General features: G+C 40.6%; 1 pseudogene; it reads left to right on the top strand.

Moving 5' to 3' along the window:
* The first annotated feature begins 16801 nt into the window (after positions 1–16801).
* LOC105717364 (histone H3.3C-like) lies at positions 16802–18242 on the top strand (annotated as a pseudogene).
* The last annotated feature ends 826 nt before the right edge of the window (positions 18243–19068 follow it).

The raw sequence follows: 19068 nt of genomic DNA, 5'->3' as shown, positions 1-19068 counted from the left end.
TCAGCCATCAGGGAGATGTAAATTAAAACAACAATGAGATATTACTATAATCTATCAGGATAACCAGGATGCAGAGAAACTGTATCACTCATGCATTGCTGGTGGGAATGTACAATGGTATAGCCACTTTGTAAAACAGTTGGGCAGTTTCTCAAAAAAATAAACTTGCAACTACCATATGACTCAGCAATTACATTCCTGGGTTTTTATCCCAGAGAAATAAAACTTACATTCATACCAATACCTGAGCACAAATTTTTATATCCACTTTCTTCCTAATAGCCTAAAAACTAAAAACAACTCAGATGTCCTTTAATGAGTGAATGATTAAACAAACTTTAGTACATTCTTACCATGGAATACTCCTCAGTAATAAAAAGAATTGAGCTACTGATATACATGGCCTCTAGAGAATTACACTTAGTGAAAAAGCCAATCCCGTATTTAATTCCATACATAACATTAATGAAATGAGAAAATTATAGAAATGGGGAACAGATTAGTGGTTGCCAGTGGTTAAGAAGAGGCTGAGTCAGGAGGGACGGAAGTCGATGTGACTATAAAAGACCAACATGAGGAATCCTGGCGATGATGGGATTGTTCTGTAGTTTTATATCAATATCAGTATCCTGGTTGTGACACTGTACTACAGTTTTATAGAACGTTACCATCGGGGAAAACTGGGTGAAGGGTACAGGAGATCTCTCTGCATCGTTGTTGTTTTACAACTGCATGTGAATCTATGGTGATTTCAGAATAAAAGGTTTAATTAAAAACACACACACAAAAGAGAAAAAGGTCATATAAACAGCACAAGGAGAAAATTCTCAAAGTAGACTCTGGTTCAGCACACTATTCGTGATCCAGGTGCATTTTATGACCACAGCCTTTCTTAGCATTTTGTTTATAATAATCCAGTGGGGAAGAGAAAGGAATAAAACAAGGTCAGCAGAGTGAATTTGTTTTGCCAACGCAAACTTGCACTCACCAGCAGTTGACCCCTCAGTGAGAAAGGGAGCACAGCTCTTGGTGGTGTTCAAGGCCCACCCACTTACATTCATACCAATACCTGAGCACAAATTTTTATATCCACTTTTTTTTGGTGGGGGGGTGGAATGCAACAACTTTATTGAAAGAAAAGTGCAATGAGATTTGTTGAAACCTTAAAGGGGAAACTTAGACACTCCCCTTCAAGCGCAGGACCAAGTGCAGAATGGACTCTTTCTGGATGTTGCAGTCAGACAGGGTACACCCATCTTCCAGCTGTTTCCCAGCAAAGATCAATCTCCAGCTGTGTGTTGGCTTCTCCTTGTAAACAGGCAATGGGGGAAGAGCTGATAAGGGTCCCGCTTTGCTGAACCCTGTGTTCCTGATTCCCAGAAAGGCAGGAAGTGTGTTGAAGCGTGGCACAAACACATATCAAGACTAGAAAGGAGTCTCCTCATCTTTTGACAGTTTTGTAGTGTCACCAGGAGTCTCCCCATCTGTTGACAGTTTTGTGGTGTCACCAGGAGTCTCCTCATCTTTTGACAGTTTTGTGGTGTCACCAGCAGACAGCTGAGGTGCAGATGAGCAAGCAGAGTAGCTCAATTTCTTCCTGCCCAGAGCACTGGGGAGGGAGGGCAGCACACCAGGGGTGGGGCATCAGGAGCCTGGGAAGGACACAAGGAGTGACTGAGCAGCCACAGTACACAGACCCTACTTCTGGGCTGTGCGCCCCAGCGTCTAAGGAAATGCTCCCTCCTCACCCTGCAATAAGGCCACTGGCATGACCCAACTCTTCCTCTGTAAGTCAGGGTTCTCTAGAGGGACAGAACCAATTACACAGATGGACAGACAGACAGACAGATAGACAGACAGATAGATAGATAGACAGATGATTGATAGATAGATAGACAGATAGCTAGACAGATGATTGATGGATGGATGGATAGATAGATAGATAGATAGATAGAGGAGTTTACTAAGTATTAATTTACTTGATCACAAGGTCCCACAATAGGCGTCTGCAGGCTGAGGAGCAGAGAGCCAGGCCGGGTCTCAAAACTGAAGAACCTGGAGTCTGACATTTGAGGGCAGAAAGCATCCAGCACAGAAGAAAGATGTAGGCTGGGAGGCTAGGCCAGCCTCTCTCCTTTTTACGTTTTTCTTCCTGCTTTATATTCCCTGGCAGATGGTTAGATTGTGCCCACCAGATTAAGGATGGATCAGCCTTCTCCAGCTCAATGACTCAAATGTTAATCTCTTTTAGCAACACCGTCACATATACGCCCAGGATCAATACTTTGTATCCTTCAATTCAATCAAGTTGACACTCAGTATTAACCACCACAACCCCTTTCCTATCCTTAATTGTACCAGAAAGAAGGTGGTAGAGCAATGGTCAAAAAAAACATGACAAGAGATTCTCTATCAGCACCTAACATCTGACCTCTGACCTCTGACTTCAGTGCAGGGGAACTGAGAAGAGGAAGAGGTAAGGAACACCACTCCAGCTCTTAAATTTTTCATCAGCTGTCGGGAGGTGAAGTACATGCCCCAGGGGACCCCAAGGTGCAGCTTGAAGCAATTCACTGCATACTAAAAATTCTTTGCTTTTGCATGTTTGCATAAGACTCCATGCTACGTCTGTTTTATCACTGTAAAAAAAAAAAAAAACAACGATGTGTTGAAGTACTCATTACTGAGCAACACGAACTTTCAGAGAGGTGGCAGTATTCGACTCGTGGCTTTGGCCACAGATGTCATGTCATGCTTGGCTGAGAGTCTGGGCTCTGGAACTAAACTGCCTAGATTCAAGTTGTGCCTCACCTCTTGCTATAATAGATACTTGGGCAAGTTCCTAATCTTTCTGTGCCTTAGTTTCTTCATCTGTATCATGGCGGTAGCAGCAGTGCCTACTTCAGAGCATTGTTGAAAGGATTAAAGTTAATATGCATCCAATACTTGGCATGTGTGCTCAACAAATGTTCGTTTTTATTATTATGAGTTACTTTCTGGAATTCTACACCAGTCCCTAGATCCTACTTGAAAAGCAGCGGATGACACAGCAAAGATAAACTTGCCAGGGAAGAGCCTGAACATTGATTCCTATTTCAGAAGTGCTTTTGTTGTATTGGCAAGAACCTTTCAGCATAGACTTGTATTCCAACCACATTGAAGTCAAGAGTCCTGAGTTCATTACAAATGAAACCTGTCTCCCCTTTTTTTTCACCAAGCTGGCTAAGGAGTCTTGCTCTGTGAAATGAAACGCTGAATAATACAAAGGAGAATGCACAGGGAAGTGGCCTGTGGTTTTACGTATTGACACTCTCCATACTCCCCTTTTCTTCCAAGTGGATAAACACCACGTTTCCACGATGGTGACAGTATCCATGTCCTCCGTGGCAGCTACTTTGTCAGCTCCATTAGGGAAGTCTGAAAGGTTGTGGAGAACATCAGCAGGGTTCAGATGCAGGCCTCCTGGGGCAGGCTCTTAGCTGGAATGTGGTACAACGAGAACCTTCTGAAGCTCGCCCAAGTTAAACACAGGATTTGTCACACACACGGCAAGGACATAAAACTGGTGTATGGTGGTGCCTCTGGTTTTCTGAAGTGCAAGACCCCAGCCCAGCGGTTAGAGCTGGGGCCCCAAAGCTCTGCACCGGGGGTGGCTGCTTTAGTGAGTTTCCTTTTAATCGAATAGGCTTAGGACCCAGAATCCTTTGTTGTGTGCAAGAAAGAGTCACCAGCTGTTTTCTGTTTCCACTGAGGGCAGGACAAGAGGAAATAAAATGGATCAAACAGCACGGACAGGATTTAGCTTAGATACAAGAGAAAACATCCTGATAGTGAGGATTTTTGAACAGTCAAGGAGAGTTATGTGACGAAGTAGACATCTCCTTCCTGAATCTTTTTTTTAATTAACCCCAGTATGGCTGAAGAGAAGGTTCTCTCTGAATCAGTGATTAGCAGCCAACAGTACAAAAAACAGGGACTGATTTACTAAGTACTGATTTTCTGAAATATTGGTGGAGAATGAAAGGCCTTCCAAGCTAAAAAATGTACCACATTCTACCATAATCTTGGTTAGTGGCCTTCCCTTTTAAAAGGTATTAAGTACTGCCAAGTGATCCCATGTATCAGCCATTTCTACCAGTACATACCTCCTAAAGCCCAACCATGATGCTTCTCCCAAGGAGCGAAGGTTTATTGAACTCATGAGAAAAGGCCTGGATCCATCCTGGACCACACACTGAGGTGAGCTCTGGGTACCAGAAGGAAGGGCAGCTGGGAAGTTGGAGAGTATGAAAGGGAAGGAGGAAGTCCTCGCACCCCTCATCATCTTCATTATGGTTTTATCAAAGTCCCCATCGACCTGCTGAGAAATGCTGAACGTCCTCTCCAGCCCAGCTCTGGCTCCATGCTATGAATTTCTAATGTGGCAATTAGAAGACTGTCAAGATGCCTTCTGGACTTACCATGCTCTGATCCTGCGATGCTTCTGTTTCCCCAAAAGCCACACATTCTATCTAGAGAAGATGCTCAGAGAGCCCCAAAAGGGAGAAACCCTGACATGGATCAGGCCATGATGAAATCATTAGGGAAGTCACTGGGCCATCATAAGAGAGGAGCTTGTACTAGGAAAAGTGAGAGCTTACATATACTTTAATAACAATCGCTGACATTTATGGAGCCAGTAAAATGTTCTAAGAGCTCTTATACATTATCTCATCTAATTCTCACAACAAGCCTCTATTATCCTCATGCTAGAATTTGGGGAGTTATCACACCGAGAGGTTAGAATCATTCCAGCTTTCCCAGCCAGGAGTGGAGGAGTTGGGCACACACTCCTTACACTCCCCAGGAGTGTGACGTATAAGGTTCTCTTCTCTTTCTTGAGTCTCTGCTTTCTTGGTCCTCTCTTCACTCTTCTTTCCAGTGAACTTATGGTGTGAGACTGGATACATCAGGATTGGGAGGCACCAAAGGGGCCCTGGGAAACGTAGCAAGGAATGAGAGGCTCAGACCAGGAATCAAGGGAGAAGGCCAATTCCTTTGCCTTTCAGTCACGTTCTTCCGGTAGCAGAAGAAGTAAACCCAAAGGAAAACACTCTTTCCTGCCATCCTCTCTCCCATAACGAATCACCCACTTGCTGGGCCAGAAGAAAGCTTCAAAATCTTTGTTAGCATCTCATTCTAGGTGCCAGTATTGGGACTAGCAATCAAAATGAAACCCTTTTGCTGTTCCTGTCCTTATACACGATCTGTCTTCTTTTAAGACATCTCAGACCATTTCTAACTCAGGCACACATTCACCATAGCAACACTGCCCAGTCAGTAAATGATGATGACAACAACATGGGTGTGGCCAGCCTGTTGTGCCGGCTCTGCTGTGCCGCCAATGCTGCAATCCCAGTGCAGCCCCTGATAATGTTCAGAGCACCCCGTTTTGCTGCCTGGGCCAATTAAGGGTAGAGTTAGAAACAAATACCTGTGTGCAGAGAAGAGCGTGCTGGAGAGGGAGACGGGGAGCCTAGCCTCAAACTAGTGTTAGGTGTGGAGGGTCCGTCAGGCTTCTCCAGGCTCACTCCAGCCCTGCAACCACCTGTGGATCTTGTCACCAGCAGAAAACAGAACGTCTCAAACTCTCCTCCTGGAACTCATTCAGCTTTTCCACACCATGTCCCCTTTTACAGGACACAGGACACCGTGAAGCTAAGCTTGGCCTTCTGGTTCTGCTTTTAACTTTCTTGCCTCCCCTGTTCAAAGAAAGGAAGGAAGTGGCGCGCCAAAGGAGGCCAACACTCAGGAAATGTTTGACTCTTGCACAGACTTGAAGTGAAAGAGGTCATCCCAGACGTCGAAGAGGGAACATTTCAGAAGAAAGAAGAGTCCAGCAGGAGAGAATGTGGAAGACAGAAGAAGGGGTTGACCCTTGGTCACAGCAGATACAGCCGGATTCTCTCTTTGTCTTCCTCGAAGAAAGCAGAAGTGTCTGGGAGCTTCTGGTGTTTCTCAGATAAACAAAGCAGGTCACTGTGCTTACTCCTTTGCCCTTCAGTGACAGCCCTGAAAGAAAAGATGTCCATAAAATGATAGTGGAAGGGTTTGGGTTTTGGGTTTTGTTTATTTTTAAAGTGACTAACTAGTTACTTTTGCTGTGTGCAGGGATTTGATTCCAAGCTCACCTTCTCACATCAAGTCCAGAATGGTAACAGTAGAGGTCTTTAGGAAAAGAAAGGCCATATTTTTTTTCACCTTTAGGATAGGATTTAAATAAAAGTTCAGAAAACGAAGATGATGTGGGAAGAGGACAGTTGCCCTGACTCTGGCAAGAGGCTTAAAATGAGAAAAAGAGATGCAGGCAGGATCCCACACAAAGGCCAAGAAAGATGATGAAGGAAGGAAAAAGCATGGGGTCACGAAGAATGTGTGAACATTAGAGGGTCTGACGTGTCATTTGTTTATCCCTTCTTCTAGCTCTCCCATTGGGCAAGGTTAAATCCAAGAGAATTTGTAGGATGGTAAGTGGAGCATGGTGCTCCATCGTCCTCATCCTCATTCTCCACATTCAAGCACCTACTTGATAACCCTGCTCACATTTTATTCCATAAGAAACTGGAAAGGGAAGATTCTCAGAGGATTCACAGGAAGTGCTGTGGGGCCAGCCCTTGACCGACTTTATCAGAAGTCAGTGACGGGATGAAGAACTACTTAGAATTTACAGCGAGACTCAAAGCCCCAGAGATGGTACCAATGGGTGTTTTCTTCTTCCGTTCAAGAAGAAAACACCCATTGGTTCCATTTCTGGGGCTTTGAGTAGGCTTCTATGTTGAATCCCTGGATTTTGAGATAAGTAAAAATGTTCCTTGTAAAAGTAGCCTGACTTTCACATCAGGGAACTTTCATGAGTTTTAGGTTTATTAGGAACAGAAAGCCACTAAGAGGGTCTTGCCGTGATCCAGGGGCCTCAAAAGTACAAAAAGATCTAAAACTCAGTAGTGTTTACTGGTGATTCTTGGATGGAAAAAGGGACAGACTGGGGTGTCTGGGAACAGGCAATAAAAACTGAGTTTCTGAAGTTTGCACGGTGGGCTTTTACATTCTAAGAGTATACAAAGTTACTGAACAAACACATTGAATTTTCCACTGTTAATTTTGTAGCCTATCTAAAACAAACAAACAACAAGAAAGAAAACCTGCATAAACAAAATTTTCTTTTCATTAGTCCATTAAAGAGCATGTAATAGCTGCACACCATCAAACTGATAATCATCGAAAGGAAGGATAAGAAAAAGATCTCGAAGTGGCGGGCAGAAGGGGAAGATTCTAGATAAGGGGCTGTGTTTTCTACAAACAAGTATGCAAACAAAATAGACCCTGCTAAAAAGGCACTGCTTAAGAGAAGGAAGTTAAACAATGGCTTTATTGATTTAAGACATGTGGATTTCATTAGGGAAGCAGAATGCACAAAAATGGGTTGTGATATCTGAAACCAGGCAAGGAGCAAAATTAGGTCACAGGGCTCCTCGGACAAAAGGAATGATGAATCTTTATTAGGTAATTGGACTCAGAGGTAAGAAGAAAAAATAACTCTTTTCTTCCCAACCCCACTTCGAATAGTTTTTAAGCCTTCAAAGGTAAATCTACATGCTGAACTGTATGGCAAATCCCAAGGACCTACTCTTTTCGACACAGCATCTGCACTGCCAAAGACTCCCTCAGCCAGAAACTAGAGATTCCCCAGGAAAAAACTCATGCTGATAGGGAAATAAATAATGTAGAGATCAAAGCAATGCATGTAAGATGTCCCAATGGCCCCAATACGAAGCTTCAGCTGAATTCAAAAGTAATAAAGTAGCAATAATAATATTTTTTTACTGGAATAGGCATTTTCCTCTTAAGAGCTCATAACCCATGGTAGCTTATATAAATGCTGATATGCTATTCATGTGAGAGATCATTTTTAAAATAATGGACAACGAAGCAAAAATCACTGAACTGTTCTAGTGGGAAAATGTTTGCTTCAACAAATACTTAGAAAGTGTGATGGAAATACTTTTGCACAAAACTCTTAATTCAGTTTTGACCCTATGACCTGACATGCCCAATCAAGGCAAAAGTTTTTAATTAAGAGAAATGGGACTTTTAAGTTCTGTTAAGTTATGTCCTTCTTCCTATCTTCTTCCTTCCCTGAATTCCTTTTTCTAAAGTTTTCTCACTTTTATCTTATGACCCAGCTGCCTCTTCCTGCTTCCCACCGAGAATTTGATCCCATAAACTGGCCCTTCCCTGACACCCTTGCACATCTGGTCGCCCCAGGATTCCGTTTCCCCTAAGACCAGCCCAGGGAAGAGCTATTCATGTAAACCAACCTCAGGAAGGAGTTATTGGCCTAGCGATTTTTCCCTATCAGATGAGATTTACAGTCAAATGGTTGCCTTCAATACATTTCAACACACAATGTTGTTAATTGAGCCAAATAACTATGGAAGAATTTACTGACCAAAAAATGTAATAGCCTTTTAAATCAAAGAGGAATAAACGATTTTTTGGAGACCCGATTTGTACAGGTATCCTGTTAAAGTCTTTGAAACTACACAAATATGACACCTAAGCATCCTGAGTCTGAGGACTGCAGACTTAATGAAGGAAGGAAGCCAAGCATCTGTAGTGTGGGGCTGGTATGTGGCACAGGAGGCATACAGAGACCTGCATGGAAGTGCTCTGTATGAAGGGCTCGGAAGCGTTTTCCCCTGGGTAAAGGGATTGCGGAACAATTTGCTAAGTAGTGCTTTTGTTTGTGTTTTGTTGAAGGAATCAATAGATATAGGTAGGATTAGGGAAGATTTAAAAATCCTGAACAAACATGTGAAAAGTCCTACCAGGAGGTTTTTTCCCTTACACAGCCCTCAGGGATGTCACAGTGATGCAAGCTTTGATGGTGTAGACAAGGAAAGAGGGCTCCCAACGTCAAGCTTCCAACTCACACTCTCCCTGCCAACCAATAGAATCCAGGCTGGAACCCAATTCCCTCCTGATGGATGTCATGTATAGAAGTGTGTGGGAAGAGAAAGGGCCAGAAAAACATGTTCCCATTCCCTGTGACCAGCCCCAAATGCTATGCCAAGGAGTTTGAACATAATTCTGAGGGAAATAGGGAGCCTCAGAAAGTGTGAAAATAACCTTTTCAGACTCCCACATGGGCAAGTGTGTGTGACTATGTGTGAGTGCATGTGTGAGTGTATGTGCAGATGTGAGTCTGTGTGTATGTTCCTATGTGGATCTGTGTGGGTGTGTATAAGTGTACGAGTCTGTATGTGTAGATTTGAGGGTGTGCTTGTGTGTGTGAAGGTACATGAGTGTTATGTGTCTGAGTGTGTGTGTTAATGTGTGAATGGGGGTGTCTTGGTCCATTTCAGGCTGCTGTAGTGAAATACCTTGGACTGGGTAATTTATAAGCAGCAGAAATGTATTGCTCACTGTTCTGGAGGCTGGGAAGTCCAAGATCAAGGCGCCAGCAGATTTAGTGTCTGGAGAGGGCTCATGGTGCTTTGTATGATCCTCATGTGGCAGAAGGGGAAGGGGCGAACAAGCTCTGCCAACCTCTTTTGTAAGAGCTCTGATCCCATACATGAGGCCAAAGCCTTCATGACCTAATCACCTCTCAAAGACTTCACCTCTTAAGACTATCACACTGGGGATTCGGTGTCAACATATAAATTTGGGAGGGGCACAAACTCTCAGACCACAGCAGGCAACAGTGGTGGAAGGTGCTGACAGAGATGGGATAGTCAGTGTGGAGGAGGGCTGAGCTGCATGCAGCGTGGACTTGGTGGACTCTGATCTCAATCAATAGTTCCACCTGATTCTTGATGTATCCCAGCCCTGGGAGGGAGGGTTGTCACCTGAGGGCTTCTGCTGCCCAACCAGGAGCCAAGCCTCTGGCCTTGACTGTCTCTGACATGCCCTGCCTGTCACTGAAGGCTGCCATTCACCCCTCCTTGCTTCTTCCCTTAGGGAAGTGCAGATCTCCCTCTTCTCTTCTTCCTATGCTATTTTTTAAAAAGCATGTCCATCACACATGCACACACACATATGTACACACATACACATGTACATGTGAACATCTGTGTGCAAACATATTTGTGGACATATAATTTTTAAAACAGAGAACAAGGAAGAGATATGTGATAGCGTTTTATTTTAATCCTGTTTTTTAACCTGTCATTTATTTGCAACGGGACCTTGGACATGTTATGCAACTCATTTCGTTATTCTACAAATGTTGGACAAAAGCCTCATGCATGCCCAGCACTGTGTTGCCCCTTGCTGGAGTTACTTTTAGGAACAAAAACAGAGGCAGAGCTTACTGTCTAATAGGAGAGCTAGACATTACAACAAATTACACCCACCTGGCAACTCTGTGGAGGGAAGGGCTGGGATCAAATGTACAGGGTACTATGAGAAAGTGTATTTGGGGCGCTAATTTCATCAGTGGGGATTGGAGGAAGTATCCTCCTCTGTTAATCAGGGGGTGCTGGTGCCGACCTGAGGGGCTGCTATGAAGATTACACCTGACTGTGTGTATCCCAGTGCCTGATCAAACGGTGGGGATTATGACTGTAGTGGAGGCCCAGTCCCGGAGCACCGCAGGGAGGCAGCAGGCTGGGATGCACAGAGACCACAGCAGCCAGAGACGGTCACTCAGGGGCAAAAACATCCAAGAGCTGGAGCCCAGACCTGAGAGAGAGGCTCACAGAGCCGAGTCCGGGGAGGCCTGCCAGCAGGCAAGACAATTCCCCTACTCCGGGTGCAGGAGGAAAGGGCACTGCCACCACGTCCCCAGCCCTCCCACCAGACACAGCTCTAGCTTCTCTTTCCACCAACACACAGCAGAAACTAAAAGGTGAAATGCGTATGACAGAATCAAAGCCACGCACAGTTTTCCAATTATAGCTATCTCTCAGGTCAATCCTCAGTTTGAAGTCTGTCTTGCTTCCGAAGTGTTCAAAGTAGCTGAACACAACTTTTCCATTGCCCAGGAACTCCCAGTGACAGGAGATGCTCTGTGTTCCCTGAATCATTGGCCTGTTGAAGGAAATTTTAGTGGGGTGTTTTAAACTATGGTTAAAAAAAAAAAAGAAAGAAAGAAATTAGCATTTTTAACCATTTTAAGTGCACCATTCAATAGCAGTAAATTTACATGTACATTCACATTCACATGTTGTACAATGAGCCCCCATCCATCTTCAGAACTCCTTTCCCCTCACAAAACGAAACTCTGCACCCATTAAACAACAACTCCCATGCCTCCTTCCCCAGCCTCCTGCATTTTACTTTCTGTCTCATGAATTTGCCTATTGTAGGGACGTCACACAAGTGAAATCATACAGCATTTGTCCTTTGATGTCTGGCTTAGCATAATATCCTGGTGGTTTTAAAAGTTAATGCAACTTCAACATCTGGATGAACCTGGGAAACAGGTTAAATGCTGAGCACATCTGGCCAGAGAGTTATTATATTACAGCAGAGCATTGCAGGAGTCAGCAGCCGTGGATCCGCCTTCACGAGCTGTGTGAATGCGGGCAAGTCACTTAACCTCTCTGTGCCCGGGCTCCCTCACATACAAAATGAAAATAATGACAGTACATATTCATAGGGCTTTCATGAGGATCAAATAAATTACTAGATGTAAGACACAGTAGTAGCTGGTACACTGGGGACACTGGACAAATATTAATATAATTTAAAATAAAGAACACATATGAACATATGTCTAAATATAAAATTATAGGCTGTGCACGGTGGCTCATGCCTGTAATCTCTGCACTTTGGGAGGCCGAGATGGACATATTACCTGAGGTCAGGAGTTTGAGACCAGCCTGGCCAACATGGCAAAACCTTGCCTCTACTAAAAATACAAAAATTAGCCGGGCGTGGTAGTACGTGCTTGTAATCCCAGCTACTCGGGACTCTGAGGCAGGATAATCTTTTGAACCCAGGAGGTGGAGGTTGCAGTAAGCCAAGTTTGCACCACTGCCTGGGTGACAGAGTGAGACAACGTCTAAATAAATAAATAAATATAAATATAAATATAAATATAAATATAAATATAAAATTACAACATTTCTATCCTCACAAAACACTCAGATGTTTTTGAAGTGATCATTATTTAAAAAAATAAAACTCTCAAAAAGAATACCTTATATTCATTTAGAAATTAAACATGAATTTTCTACTGGAAACATAGAAAGAAATTTAAATTCATCTATGAAAGCCCTCAATCTTAAGAATAAGATAAGCTCTGAAAGGATTCTAAGAAAGTTTAGGAAAGATATGCCCCAGACTTCCATTTGACAGTTTCCACAACCATTCAAGAAGTGGGAAGTAAAACTCAAAACACTCTGTGATAAAGCAAAATATTGCAATACTGGTAATGTTCACAAGTTGAGATTTAGAAGTACTATAAGCAGTAAACTTCAAAGGGAAAAAATCCTCTATTACTGCCTATTTATGGAAGAAATTTCCCCATACTGAACGAAGAGATGTCTGTTTATCTCAGATAAACCCATTTTATGGATTCAAAAAAAAACCCTAAAAGATAATTTTGAGTGTAGATTTTGCAATCAAAGTCTTGATCACATTTTAACAGTCTCCCTCCCCTCTTCTACTTCTCAATCAGAGGTATCATCATCACTTTGTGGCTTGACTTTGCAGCCACATCTTCCAAAGGCCTGTTGTCTTCTCACCCCAGCACCTGCAGGGCGTCTGCAGTGAAGCCACGTTGCCCCCAAGGGCCTGCAGGTCTGCTGTGATCTAGCACTGTCATAGCCAGGTAAGAGTTGCTTCATCTGGTCACAGACGGGCTTTCCCTTTTTATGAATTTGTCACGCCATGATCTTTAAGTGAGACCAAAATCAAGGAACTCAACGCGGGTACCAGGGATCCATTGAGAGGGTTATTTGCGTCAGGTCATGGGTTTAAGAGTCTGACAGCTTGAAGGCAAGCCCTAGTAATTGGAGCTTGGAGGCCAGAAACCTGGTAATTCTTCACTCCCAGAAGGACTGTAAGCATGAAGAATTCAATTGTTTTGACTCTACAGTTTCAGAAATAGAGCTTTCCTTTTCAGAGAGAATAGTCATAATTCGCTCTTATCTTATGCTTTCACTTGGCCTTTTTTTGTGTATGTGTGCTGTGCTGGCCTGTTAGAGTCTGTTGTCTTTAAGGGTTTTTCTGAAATGTTTACTCAGGAAACACATGGAATGCACTCTGACAAGTAAAGCCCACATCTCCACTATTTACTGAGGCTTTTTGTTTTCACATATTAAATATCCCATGCCTTACCCAAATACTTTATTTGCCAATAAAGAGCCAAGGCTTCAGTTGCAAGGAAAGGAAAGGGAATGAGTGGGAATCAGTGAAACCCCAGTAAGAGGGCAAATAGTTCATGAACTTTATTTTTAAAAGCAGGTTTTTAGGGGTACTAGAAAATCCCCTAGACTTGTTTCATTAGAAAGAAAACACGGTATGTGTCAGGGTATGAAAACAGGAAAGGGTGAGAGAGTGGCCGTTGTTTGATCATCTCAATCAAAGGGAAATTTGTCTGAGGTAAGTAGTTCTCAGAAACAGCAAGAGTTTCACAGATTTGACTTTTCAAATAGTTTTGGTTGGTATCCTTCAAATCAGGCCTAGGCTAAAAGTCTTCACTCCTTAGGACAATGAAGCCCAGTGTAAGTCAGTGAATGACCTTAGGACTTGCAGTAATTACCTTGGAACCCAAAATGGTGATTACTTTTTTATCATGGAGTAACTTAGAGATAACAATATCTAACCTGTGAAGATTAGAAAATAAAAGCCAGACTGAGTTAAATACAGCTATTACCTGCTGACAATAGCATCTAAATTGACTGGGAGGTAATTGAAAGAAAAGCATATGGATATATTTAAATTATTCAAAAGAATAAAATATGCATTAACATTAGACACACTGATTAAATATACATGATGAAATTCTAGGGTACACTAAAAGACTAGAAATAAACTGCACAACTTCCAAATAGTAGCGGGGAAAAAAAGCAGTACAGATAAGGCAACTTATTTTATAAATTTCTATAATCATTATATTGAGTATATGTAAGAAATAAAAATTAAAGATGACTGCACTAAACATTCAATTTAAGAAGTTAACTTTGAAAAACAAAATAGAGCCAAAAATAGTAGGAGAAAAGAAATGATAAAGGCAAGAGAAGAAATTAATAAAATAGGAAATATAAAAGTTATAGAGAGGTTCAAGATGCTAAGAGTTGTATATTCCAAAAAACTTATAAATGGATAAACTTACAGCAAAACTGATCAAGAAAAGGCATGGAATGCACTCTGAAGTTATAAATAAACAATATTAAGACAGAGATAAAAAGAAGACCAAACCACAGATGTAGCAGTAATTATAAAGATAAAAAAAGAATATTATGAGTAAGTTTATAAAAATAAATTTGAAAAACTACATAAAGCAACCAAAATCTCAGAAAAATATAAACTACCAAATATGAGTCAGGCAATAATAGAAAATATGAATGGCTTGATAACTGTTAACAAATGAGTCAGTAATTAATAATCTTCCCACAAGAAACTCTAAGCCTAAATGATTCTACAGGTAAGTTCTCACTAAATTTAGAAACAGATGCTTTCAATCTTAACAAATTCTTCCAGCAAGCAGAAAAAGAGGAAACATTACCTCAACTTATTTTATAAAATTTGTATTTTTTCCCAAAATCAGAAAAAAACTCATGCATATAAAAATAGGAGCAAAAGTCTTAACAAAATATTGACAAACTGAATTCTATATAATGTAATCCTATGTAATATATATTATATCACAATCAAGTTAGCTTTATTCTAGGAATGAAAGGTTAGTTCAAACTCAGAAAAAAATCTATTAATGTAAATGATCTAACAGATTAAAGAGGGGCAATTAATCATCATAGAGATTCAGGAAGAGCATTCAATGAGATTTAATATATAATAAACTAAGAGAAGAAAACTTCTAGTTTGATAAAAGATGTTCACAAAAAAATGACAGTAAATATCCACTGTTGAAATACTACAAATTATTCCCTTTGACATTAGGAACAATTCAAGAACCTTTATTCTCACTTCTATTCAATATTGTTTTAAGAGTCCAGAAAAAAAATGAAAGATATGAAGATGTGGGAAAAAAAGAAACAAAATTGTTACTATGTGCAAATCATATAATTGTATGCATAGACTACCTAAAAAACTTCACAGACTTATTATTAACATAGAGCTTCTAGCCAGCTTACAAGTTACAATATCAATTTGTACTCTATATACCAATAACAAACATTTAGCATTTTAAACTTTTTAAAACAACCATTTACAATATGAAGGAATATATACAATACTAAGACATAAATATGAAGAAGATGGGCAATATTTTTCCACAAAAATATTCTACAAATATATATTATAAGGATGTTTTAAATATCTAACAAAATGGAGAAACATACTAACTTCAAAGATCAGGAGACTCAATTTTGCAAAGATGTCTGTTCCTAGAAAATTGATTTATAGTATTAACAGAAAAACTTCAGATCAATTAAGTTTAGCAGAATTTATTTGAGCAAAGAACATTTCATGAATCAGGCAGCATTCAGAACCAGAAGAGGTTCAGAGAGCTCTACCCAGGAACATGAGCTATGAGCTTCCATAGACTGAATATAGAAGCCAAGTAGAGAAACCATCTGAATCTCTACAGCTAGGAATTTGCCTTGTTTTCACATGATCTAATAAGTTGGCTACCTGTGATTAGCTGAAACCCAGCCATTTGTTAGAAAAAAATTTTGAGTTTGTGTACACACTAAGTTAGGTTGTAGTTTGTTGCATAGGAACTCAAGGTATAGGGACAGCCTCAGTTTAATGGCCTCCTGTATTTAATTTCAATGATTTCATGAATTACTAACCAAAATCCTGATTTTTCCTGGCAATTGACAAACTAATTCTAAAATTTATATGAACGAGTAAAAATCTTATGGTCATTAAAACACTCTTGAAGAAGACAAAGTAGGTAGAGAAATTTCCTCAACCAGATATCAAGACTTACTATAATGCAGTAGTAATTAAGATAATGTAGCCTATCTTAACAGGACAGACAAACAGATGAAAGGGACAAACTGAAGAGCCCGTGCACATGTGACATCTTGATATTTGTTGCAAGTAACATTGCAGAGGAAAGCTTGGGTTATTCACAGTGTGAGACTCTTAGATCGCTCCATAAAAATTTATATTGTCTCTCTATCTCATAACTTACTCAAAAATGAGTTATTGATGGACCAAGGATTTAAATGGGGGAAGCAAATTTTTCAAACTTTTAGGAGAATATCCCTATTCATAAAAAAATATATTGGAAGTATTTTGGATAAGGGCCATGATTTACTTATTTTACCATTAAAAGTTTCAAGAAAGAGATTTTCAAAAAGTGAGAGAGAAGCCGGGTGCGGTGGCTCACGCCTCTAATCTCAGCATTTTGAGAGGCTGAGGTGGGCAGATCACGAGGTCAAGAGATCAAGATCTGGCCAATATGGTGAAACCCCGTCTCTACTAAAAAATACAAAATTAGCTGGATGTGGTGGCATGCACCTGTAGTCCCAGCTACTAGGGAGGCTGAGGCAGAAGAATTGCTTGAACCCAGGAGGCGGAGATTGCAGTGAGCCAAGATTGCGTCACTGTACTCCAGCCTGGTGCCTGGCAACAGAGCAAGATTCTGTCTCAAAAAAAAAAAAAAAAAGTGAGAGAGAAAGAATGCAAAAGAAAATGGTAGTAAAATGTAAATAATACGTGCATCTAGAAATAGGGTATACTAAGGTCCTTTGTACTATTTTTATCTTTTCCATTTATCTCAAAATAAAAGGGTGTATATAATTTTAGTCCTATAGGACTGGCAAATATTAAAAATCTTGGCACCATCAAGTATTCATAAAGATGTGAAGCAACAAGATGTATCCTATGCTGATGTACAGCAGAAATCAGTACAACCTTCACCATCACCTATTTGAATTCACCCTTCAATTCTAATCCTAGATATTTATGGATACTAGCAAAATTCTTGCATATGTAAACAGGTGATAAGTATAAGATTATTTATAACAGAAATTGCTTATCATAAATAAAAAGACTGAAAACAACCTGAAATTTCCATCAACAGTGAAAGGAAGAAATAACAGTGGAACATTCATAGAATGGAATGAATATTAAATAACTACATATGGCAATATGGATGAGTCTAAATAATGTAGAAGAGAAGAAAGACCTTGAAGAATTCAAGCAGCTGTGAAAAGATGAAACTTTGAAAAATGAGGAGTGAGTTAGACAAAGCAAGGAAAGGTCATTCCAGTCAGTCTAGAAACAGCGTGACCCGTCTGGGAACTGCACACGCACAACCCCTCCCCCAGGACATGTTTCCCCAGTATGGAACTCGATCTGTGTGGACAAAGTTACTCTGTGTCTCTAAGATCACAATGGGAATTATGAATGGAGTTCTTAAAAATTAGAGTTTTTGTGTCCAGAAAGAAAAATTCTGTCTGCTTGCCCAATCATTGACTATAGCAGGGTTTAAAATTCGTATTCAAGTTATTGAAGCTATACATTAAGAATCTCTATTTTTGGTCACTCTCCACCGCCAGTGTTGCTTCTCACACACCGAACTTCAGCTGAAGAAGAGGGATAAGTAAGGAGGTCTCTATACCATGGCTTGTACAAAGCAGACTGCCCACAAATCTACCAGTGGTAAAGCACCCAGGAAGCAACTAGCTATAAAAGCCACTTGCAAGAGTGCGCCCTCTAATGGAGGGGTGAAGAAACCTCATTGTTACAGGCCTGGTACTGTGGCACTCAGTGAAATTAGACATTATCAGAAGTCCACTGAACTTCTGATTCGCAAACTTCCCTTCCAGCATCTGGTGCGAGAAATTGCTCAGGACTTTAAAACAGATCTGCGCTTCCAGAGCGCAGCTGTCAGTGCTTTGCAGGAGGCAAGTGAATCCTATCTGGTTGGCCTCTTTGAAGACACCAATCTTTGTGCTATCCATGCCAAAGGCCTAACAATTATGCCAAGACACGCAGCTAGCACGCCGCACACGTGGAGAACGTGCTTAAGAATCCACTATGATGGGAAACATTTCATTCTCAAAAAAAAAATTTTCTCTTCTTCCTGTTATTGGTAGTTCTGAACGTTAGATAATTTTTTTCCCATGGGGTCAAAAGGTACCTAAGTATATGATTGTGAGTGGAAAAATAGAGGACCGAAATCAGGTATTGGCAGTTTTTCCATTTTCATTTGTGTGTGAATTTTTTATATAAATGCAGAGACGTAAAGCATTAATGCAAGTTAAAATGTTTCAGTGAACAAGTTTCAGCGGTTCAACTTTATAATAATTATAAATAAACCTGTTAAAGTTTTCTGGACAATGCCAGCATCTGGATTTTTTTAAAACAAGTAAATTTCTTATTGACGGCAACTAAATGGTGTTTGTAGCATTTTTATCATACAGTAGATTCCATCCATTCACTATACTTTTCTAACTGAGTTGTCCTACATGCAAGTACATGTTTTTAATGTTGTCTGTCTTCTGTGCTGTTCCTGTAAGTTTGCTATTAAAATACATTAAATTAAAAAATATATCTATTTTCATGAACATTTAAAGTCAGTTTCCAAATTTTGTTTCTTCTGGACACTTTTTTATGAACCACTAGAAATTCTATGTAAGTAAATTGCTTATTGGGAATAGACGCAAGGGGAGAAAAGTGAGGTTAGAAGGCAAATTAAAGAGGTAAAAGAGTTTGGAAAGAAATAGAGATGTTTACAATCAACTCCCCTTTAGGAATCCAGGTAGAAAAAATTACATTCTGTATTTATACCTGCTGTCTGATGGTATCCCCAAGGAGGGAAGAAGCAAAGATGAATAAAAGGCATGATTTGATGTAAAGATTACGAAGACAGAACAAAGACTGTGTTAACCTGGATACTGGAGAGGGATTTTAAAAATCAATGACAACTTACTTAAGGTT

Source organism: Aotus nancymaae, unplaced genomic scaffold (assembly GCF_030222135.1).
Source record: "Aotus nancymaae isolate 86718 unplaced genomic scaffold, 86718_ANA_hifiasm-v0.15.2.pri h1tg000040l, whole genome shotgun sequence".
NCBI classification, from domain to species: Eukaryota; Metazoa; Chordata; class Mammalia; order Primates; family Aotidae; genus Aotus; species Aotus nancymaae.
Note: the sequence above shows the minus strand (reverse complement) of the source record. Positions and strands in the feature narration are given on the sequence as shown.